Below are 9,422 nucleotides of genomic sequence, written 5' to 3' on the forward strand. Positions count from 1 at the left end.
TGTACATTTCAATGTCTTTATTTTCCTGAATATATATCGCAGCCCGGATGGATGAAACTAGATCTGGGGTCTTCAATCTCGTCCGATCTTCACTCGAAGTACAAGTCGATCCATGTGAGAAATGTTTTGAAGTCGAACATGGAAAGACATCGCTTGATTACCAATCAATGATGTAAATTGTTAACAAGCGCGAGAGGAATCACCGATAATGATAATGACCCTCAAGGTACTGCAGTACAATTCACGTGGTGTGAATAAAGGACTTGGCGTCGAACACCACGCAAAATCTTTCGGTCGAAGGTCATTGATGTAAACCTATCGCCGGAAGTGAGAAACTTGCCATTGAGGCATGCAAGCTTCAAAGTACTGAAAGGGGTGTTCCTAGATAAACTTCTTGGATAATGAGCTGATGTCGACAAGAAGTGATCTGTCATAGGAGGGCCTTAATGAATCCCACATCAATGACATGGAACGGATCAAATGATTTTGATGGAGGTGAAAACGATCTGATGATATATGGTTCAGGGTGGTGGTCATGACAGAATGGAGTATAATGTATGGTAGTGGGCGGGACACAGGTGGCCTTCTGGATGACTTCTCTTGAACATGTTGGCGACACTTATGTGGTGGATTGGTAGCATTAACCCCAAATGTGGATGGTATGGCGAGACCATGGCGATGTGACCGGTGAATGAAACAACCCAACCTGACTCGGGCACGGAGCGGAAGTGTCATGTTCAAGAGCGACTTGCTACCAATAAAGATTCTTTGAGTTTTCTTCCCAATTTTTCCCCAGCCATTGCTGACCAGTACCTCTTTATTTTTTTCAAGCTTGAGGAGGATAACATATGCTTGTTCTATAATTTTCCCTTCGAGAAAACCCATCGCTATGTTTTAACGAGCCTAGCGATAGTGAAACTCGTTCTCATCTAAAGACAAGTTTGTCGCTATTAATCTTTTTAACGAGTCTAACGACAAAGATAACTCGGTCCTTTTCATTTTTAGAGAGTCTGAAAAGGTACGTAAAGGTAACTCCAAAATTCCTTTTTCATCACCTAATCCCTTATGTCCGAAAAAGTATAAAACAATACAGAAAGGATGAATTTTCGATCGCTTTAACGAGCCGAACAAAACAAGCACTCAATCTTTTTGTGCAATAATCCCTCAGGTCCAAAAAGATTAAAATCTAGAGGAGGGATAGCACTTCCCGTCGCTTTAACGAGCTGGAAGGCCAGAACTCGGCAATATTTTCATATTTTACGAGTCAGAAAAGAGCTTAAAGAAGACTCGTCTTTTGAGGAACGAGTGATGAAATGGGTAGCAGCTGATTCCAGGTAAGGTTTGGAATTTTCCAATCACGACAGTGTCACAAGGATGGCTAGTGAAATCACTCTTCGCAGTTGTTCCTCAAAATGGGTAAACAATCAAATTGAGGTGAATGATCGGCCAATGGAAAAGTGGAGGTGACGGTGCAAACACGACCAAGGCTTTAATGGCTGAAGTGCTACATTCACGGTGGTTATTTACCAGGGGATAGTTCATTTTTTAACGAGCTTAAATGCGGGTGGAAACATTTGCTCGGTCCGGGTTTATTTTTTTAACGAGCTTGAACCTCGCGGTAAACATTGCTCGATTAATCCAGTCATATGATAAGAATGTCTCATATAAAAAACGCAACTTTCGAGTGTTGCCCCACATCCTTTCTTTATGCAAGTTAGGAAACGACCAATCCTACGAGTTTAAAGGGTTAGAGGTCCTATAAATTTAAAAAATAAATAGTCGCTCTTCACTTGCACTCCAAAAGGTTTGCATGCCCCCAGGTATAAAACAGAGTTTCAAGGTTACCCCTACTTATTTCCGCCAAAACATTTGTTTTACCGAGAGAGCCCTACCTCTTATAGGTTACCCAAAGATTGTTCTATTTACGGCGTAAATAAAACACTTCTTCGGCGATGTTTCTCGAAATAAACAAAGGTGAGTGACGATGCCCGCCAACTCACATAACTTTGACAAGAGAATCTTATTCTAGAATAACCCCTCTTCCAATCACGAACGGGGTACAGACTAGTCATATTCTCCCGCGAAAACCTACCCTATACCCGAAGTTTTCCCGCCGAAGCAGACTAGGACGCATGCCCCCTGGGTTTCAGTCATATCCCTCCGAATTACTCGCGTTCATCGGGAGGACGGACTGGAAATTGAGACATTTCTTGCGTGAAAATACCATTTAGGGACGGTATATGACTATTTGCTATGCGTGATCCAGGAAATGAAAGCTGGTCCACGAACTTGACCACTCTTCCTTCGTGCGGAAAACACATCACTCTAAAGAGTGAGGAGACAATTGTTTCCATGCAATAAATATAGTCTCGTCCAAGGAGTAGGTTATAATCCAAGGGTCCTTGAACTACCATTACGTTCATGCGAACTGTCTTCCTTCTCAATGTTATTGGCACATCGAGAAGGATCCCGATAAGGTCGACTGGTTCCTTTATCAAAGCCTGTCAGATTTCTCATTTCAGGCAAAAGCGATGGCGAACCAAGCACTTTCCAAGCAGTAGAGGAAAGGATACTCACAGAAGCCCCCTCATCTATGATGGTACCGGCCATGACCATTCTATATATTTGAACGATAATTCAGAATGGTATACTTGTTGGTAAACGGGGTCTGCCTAGTTGATTCCAGTCGAAGGAGACAACTAGGATGCTTGGAGGTGGGACCGAGTAGACGGCCGGATATGGCTCTGACGAAATTCCTTCCTACGGTAAAGGAACGGGTAAACTACCCCCATGTTTGTCAGAGTTTGTGTTTATGAAGAGAATTTGGACAGTGTCATCCTTGTTCTCTTCAGTGACTATATCATCCGAAGATAAAACTTCTGAAGGCAAGACTGGGTCAACTGCTGCCTCGACCTTTTGAATTTCGTCTGGTATGGATCTAGATGGTTTATCTTCAATGATAGGCGCTTCAGCCGACCACCTGAGCGGGCCAGCTGGATTCTCAACTAGTGACGGACTTGGCAAGAGTTTTTTATATCCAGAAGGAAGTCGTAACGGTGAAACTGGACGATCATCCAAAACTCTTTTAGCTTCGTCTAAGAAGGGACAACGGTGGATGGCATGATTGCCTTCGTACAGTTTACAAGGAAATCTAGCTTTCCCTTTTTGTCCTGGGGCTTCACTTTCACTAGTTGACGGTGTGCTTTCAACATGATCATCAGAGGTTGACGACACCGGGTTGTGCAAACGAGGAGACCAGTCCCTTAGTATCCGGGGGATGCAAGGACAATCTCTGTGAAAGTAGTCTCCTTTGCAAATGACACATGGCGATTTAGGCCTGGTCGGTGCAGTGTGTGGATTTTCGTTAGACGACATTCATTTTCCCCCATTCGCCTTTGGCTCCTTCTTCTTCTTCTCTTTCTTCTTCTTTTCCTTCTTTTCCTTAGGAACTTGACTTTTGGCTTGACCAGCCCCATCAAGCGAAGAGGAAGGAGGAGAGGAAGAATTAGAGGAGGTAGAAGGCTGATGGGCAACTCTGGACTCGTCTAATTTCTGATTCGATTGTTCAGGAATAGTGGTGTTCTGAACGACAGAGGTTGAGAAGAGCCATACGGGAAAACCAATTGTCAGTCTTGGAAGCGACAATGTGGCCATATGGGGCGCACCAACATCTCCCCAAGAGGAGAAGGGACTAGGATTTCCACCAAGAGGAATTCCTTGGTTGGTAGGCTCCATTTTCTCAACCCAAGATCAACGTAGGAAAGGGGTATGAATATTCCGTTTAAAATAAATTTTAACACACTTTGACACAACTTGTTTTTTCAGTTTTTAAGAGTCGAGAAAAAACAAAAGATGACTCTAGTCTCCTTCAATTTTTAATGAGCCTGAAGTGACAAGTGCTTAGATGGACCTTTTCCGTTAAAGAGTCTGAAAAGGAACGAAAGGGACTGCTCTGGAGGTCTAGGTAGAGGGAGTACCAAACCAATCGCAAAACTGCAGAATACTTTTTATGGTACGGCAGTCAATCTTCCTGAATGCTGTGTTTGGTGCATTGTGATCAGTAGGGCGGCCGACACGGCTTCCTATGGATAAAGGATTTAAGCCTATAGGGGTCTCCCAATATATACTCGAGGATACATGGGAGCACAAGTCCGTACTGGCACTTATCGTCTCAAAGTGGAGGAATCACCCAACCATCAATGAGGACAACAATTACCAGGCTTTACGACGCCGGAATACGTCTCTAGCCTAGACCTCTAAATGTTGTGCGTTAAGTTCCAAAGCGTTGTTAGGTTCATTGAATTTATTTTAAGTTGATCTTTCTTATGAAGTTTGCCTTTTGGGTTCACCACGAGATGTAGATGTAATTCCTCAAATGCAATCTAAAGATGATAAACAAACTTTTAACTCTTTTCAGCAATGAAAATCCTAGCTACTAGGGGAAAAGAAAGACACAATCTTTTCACAAAGAGCAAAGAGCACACCGTAAATGCACTTTTCCTAAATCAAGCCAAACAGACTGTCAATATGCAAATGCACATGCATGTATTTGTTTTTCGCTTTCTTAATATTGATGCCTAAAAAGAAAGTTGTTGTACAAATTTGAATTTGCTTTCAAGCGACAAACACAAACAAGCTTCTTTTCGAAATCAAAAGGTGGAGATGATTACGACACTTTATGATTTTGAAATAAATACTCGTTTTGACACTAGAAAGTCACAAATTCAAACCAAAGGCAAAAGTAAAAGCATAATCGACTATCAACAGCAAGTAAACTTTCTCCTATGATCAAAGTCGACACTTGCGATAGATCTAAATCAAAGGACGACAGTACGACTATTCTACTTTTGCAATGGAAAACTGTAAACGACTCAACAAACACATAAAAACATCTACAGTTCTTTTGTACAAATGAGGCGGAATATCAGTAAGGAAAAGGGGTTTGAAATAGTCCTATACTGATCACAGGCTGCAAAAATCAGAGACAAAACTGGAAAGAATGAAGCAAAGAACCTCAGCTGCACAGGGCTAGGCTGATCAGCGCACCTGTTACACAGAGAAACTGCATTGCAGCGCAGGTAGCCCTCTCGAGAAGTGCGTTGAAATGCAGAACCTCTTCACAGTGCCTGCGCTGGGGCAGAAACGAGAATTCTATCCTGGTTCTGGGTCACAGTTTGCAATTTTATCTTTGGTTTTTGGCCGAGTAAAAGCAATCAGTAATGCACAATCAGAGATAGATCTAAAGGGGGTCTAAGAGCTATCACAAGGGCAATCAGTTAGTCTATGAATCAGCTGTTCAAATCATAAACAAATCCAGTGAATGGATTGAAGCAGCAAATGTCTACTTTGCATTTGTTAATGGAAAATGCAGTTCGATTGCTACTTATAAGTTTATGAAATAAACAACAAGAGAAACACAAACAAACTAATTAGACACGATCCCCAGCGGAGTCGCCATTTTGTTATCGGGAAAAGTGTCTATTTAGAACTACTCTATCCCACTAAGGTGTGACAGCTACCTTAGAAACAAATAGAGAAAACTACTTTTGTATTCTTCTTTATGGACTATAAACAAAGAGGAATAGGATGAACCAACCTGTGTCTTGCGATAGTCCTTTGATCCAATCTCTCTCCTCTTTGACAGCTTCCAGCTACCTACTCCCTTACTTGCCCAGCTTCACCAAGTACCTGTAAGATCACAGAAGAAAGAAACTATACAAAGACATGGGTTTATATTCATAAATAACTTAGGATCAGATTTAAGTTAACCATACAAATGTAACAAGCATCAATGAAACACAAGCATGGAGAAGAAACTCAAATAGTTTTATTGATATACAAGAAGATCCAGGAGGAGTTACAACCAATGATTCCTGACCCAGCATCAACCTCCCAACAAAGAAGTCCCTTCTTCACCCCCAACAAAGCATAGATCACCCAATTCTCTGATATGTATCTCAAAACCAACAGCAATTCCTTACAATGTGCAAAATTCCAGCCTCTGGATCTCTGGGATGAGGGATCCATATATAGATGTATGCAAGGAGGATGAGTCAGCTCATGATTTGATTAGTGGCTTCTCTCTGTCAGTTCTTACTTCCACTTGGAGACTGAAAGCCTCTTACTCATCCTTGGTCTAATTCAGTGAGGCAAGTGTCATTGGAGAAGATTCTGGAAGCTTCCATTGTCTCTCCACCTCGTGGAATGACACTGCCACTTGTCATTTCCCGCTCAACGCACCCTGGTAGTGCATTTAGGTGCGTTGCAACGCACCTAGCTAGTGGACTTAGGTGCTATGCAATGCACTTGGCTAGTGGAGCAGCTGAAATGATCCTGTTTTGACTTATTCTGAGCAGTTTCTGGTGGAGAACTTCTGGGAGAAGCTGTAATTTGTTGACCTTGTTCCTTTAGGGGTTGGAACAACACTTTTAGGGACTTAGGAGCCCTTGGTTTATGGAAATTTCATGCTTAGAGCTGTAAGGCACAAAAATGTCTATAACAGTGCTAGAGAAAGAGAGAAGGTTGTAGCCTTCTGCATATGGGTTCCTACGTATTGGTATGCGTCTGCACCAGTAAACGATTGTAAGATGTTTTCTTTTATAATCTAATAAGAAGATAGAGATGACAATAGTGGTGGTTTTTCCCACATTAGGTTTCCACCTAAAAATCCTGGTGTCCTCTATGCTGTTGTGTTGCTTATGTGTGGTGGTTTATTCTACTCTTACTACTCATGGCTAATGTTTAATTAATATCTAATGAAGTAATGATGCATTGGTTTAAGTTAAATAGATGATGAAATAAATAAAAAGTTATTTAGTTCAATATATGTTATTTGTATTCATCACAGTCACATACATACGTTGGTTTACTGAATGACAGTTTCGTACAGAAATATGAATAAGAAATTGAAAAGTTGAACTACGTTTAAAATACTGATTCAACCACCACACACCCCCTCCCCCCCCCACCCAATATTTTTCCCAACATAAAGGTAAGGAGATCAAATGGAATGTGGAAGATAAAATTTCTTTTGAGAGGATTAAGCAAGCCATTATGGAGGCCTAATTCTGGTTAGCCTAGATTATACTAAATATTTCATTATTTTCCATTTTTCTTCTGAACACAATATTTGCAATACTTTTATAGAAAAATCACCAGGGTTATGAACAACTATTTTCCTTTTTAAGTAAATCCCTGCAAGAAATTGAACTTATACATAATATTATTGCAAAGTAGGCATAATATTTAGTACAGACCTTAAAATCATTTAAGGAATATATTTTGCAATCTAAGTATGTAGTCTACCTCCCTCATTCGGCAGTGAAGGATATTTTGTTAAAGCATGATACTAAAGGTAGATTCAGGAAATGGATAGCTAAAATCCAATCATATGACCTTGAAATAAATCCTATCAAAATCATCAAGGGTTAGGGACTAACAAAGCTATTAACTCAGGCTAACTTTGAGGCATAGGGAGTTAACCAGTATACTCTTGTGGACCTAGCTAGAATGTATGGTGATGTAGAGTAGGATAAGTAGCCAAGGTTGTTTATACCTAAATAAAATTCCTCTACCATCGATCAAATATTTTCATACACTAAATGGTATGGGGATATTATAACGTACCTCCATACCTTGCCATTTCTAGCCCATCTGAGTAAGTCAGTTAAGCGTTCCTTGAAATTAAAATTTGTAAAATATTGTATAGTACATGGAAAAATGTATTGGAAGGACCCAAGAGGTGTTTTACTTAATTGTATTCTACCAGATCAAACCAATTACCTTATCATCCAACATCATAACAGTGTGTGTGGTGGCCATTACACTTGGAAGGCCACTACACATAGGATTTTGAGTGGCGTATATTGGCCCACATTGTTTGTTGATGTAAACAAAAAGGTCTGAGCTTGCCACCAATGCCATATCTTTGTTGGAAAGCAGAAGTTGGTTGCATTTCCCTTGAAACCTATTATAGCTAAAGCACATTCCCAACAATCGGGGCTAGACTTCATTGGTGAAATCCAACCTCCTTCGAATAGTAATCACCGTTAGATTATAACTGCTATGGAATACTTTACCAAGTGGTTTGAGGCTATCCTTTTAAAGAAAATCAATGATAAGGAAGTAATGGATTTTCTAGTAGAAAATATATTCTCGTGTTTTGGTTGTCCTAGGAAACTCATTATTGATAATGCTAAACCCTTTTTCTCTACAACTTTTCATAATTGTTGTAATAATTATGAATTTGGTTTAGGACATTCAATAGCGTATTACCCACAGGGTAATGGCAGAGTTGAATCCACTAATAAAAAAATCATGAAAATCTTGAAAAAGATCTTCAAACTCTAAAAAGAGGAACTAGCATATAATGCTAAAATATGTTGTGTTGGTAGATAGAGTTAGTATTGTTATCACAAAATCAGACCCCTGATAGGCTGCTGATCAAGAGGACTTTGAGTAACTATTTCAAACCAACTTTTGGTTGAGGCTTAGCCTCCTCAACTTGAGAGGGCTCTCTCAATGGATTAAAGATTTTACTTTGAAGATTAGATGGCTAACTCTATGGAAAATTCGAACAACAGTGTATAAATGGTTTAAATATCAATTAACAAACTTCCATTGGGCTATGGAGTCAAAGTGTGTTCCCGTACAACAGAAAGATCAATTTCACATGGAAGGGGCATAGAGGGTTTTAACATAAAAGCAAAACAGACATATAATATCGAGAACACAACCTACAAACACATGAAGGAAGTTAGAGCATCATCATATGAATTCTAAGTAACATGTGTCTATACCATTGCAAGTAAGTATATGAAGGAATCCATGAGGAAAATCAAACATTGAAACCTTTCTGAATCTTGAGTAGTGAAAGTAGCTCTTTGTATTAACCTGAAAACATATAGTCATATACAATAGCACAATGTGCTTGTTTCTTTTAAAATTGCCAACCCTTTGTACATCAGATCTTATCCTATATATAGAGCTCTTTACATAACTTATATTCCTCCTCAAGCATGAGGGGAATTCGAATTCATCCTACTATGACACCTATTGATACTTAAAACTAACTATTAAATGCAAATGACACCTAACTAGCAGTCCTAGAGACCTAATAAAACTAGGAGTGTAACTCCTTATCATGATTACAACAACATTATCTAAGCATTTAAAGAATTCTTGACAACTTGCAACCTCAAGAAGTCGAATTTGATGAAGCCTCCCACGTGGTCATCTGACTGTTGAAGACAAACCCTAGAATTTAGGGAACATGTTTCCCTGTTTTTAGGTTTAGGATCCCTGAAAATGGCACGTGGGATAGAGCCTTTATCTCCTCATACATAACACATTTTTCGAAACTGAAGGAGGTTTTTGTATTCCATTCTTTCTAGAACAAAAACCTATCTTGGTTTTTTAAAACA

The sequence above is a fragment of the Pinus tabuliformis genome, chromosome 8 (genome assembly GCF_031772625.1).
Source record: "Pinus tabuliformis cultivar Carrire ecotype Pingquan chromosome 8, CPIR1, whole genome shotgun sequence".
Taxonomy (NCBI): Eukaryota; Viridiplantae; Streptophyta; class Pinopsida; order Pinales; family Pinaceae; genus Pinus; species Pinus tabuliformis.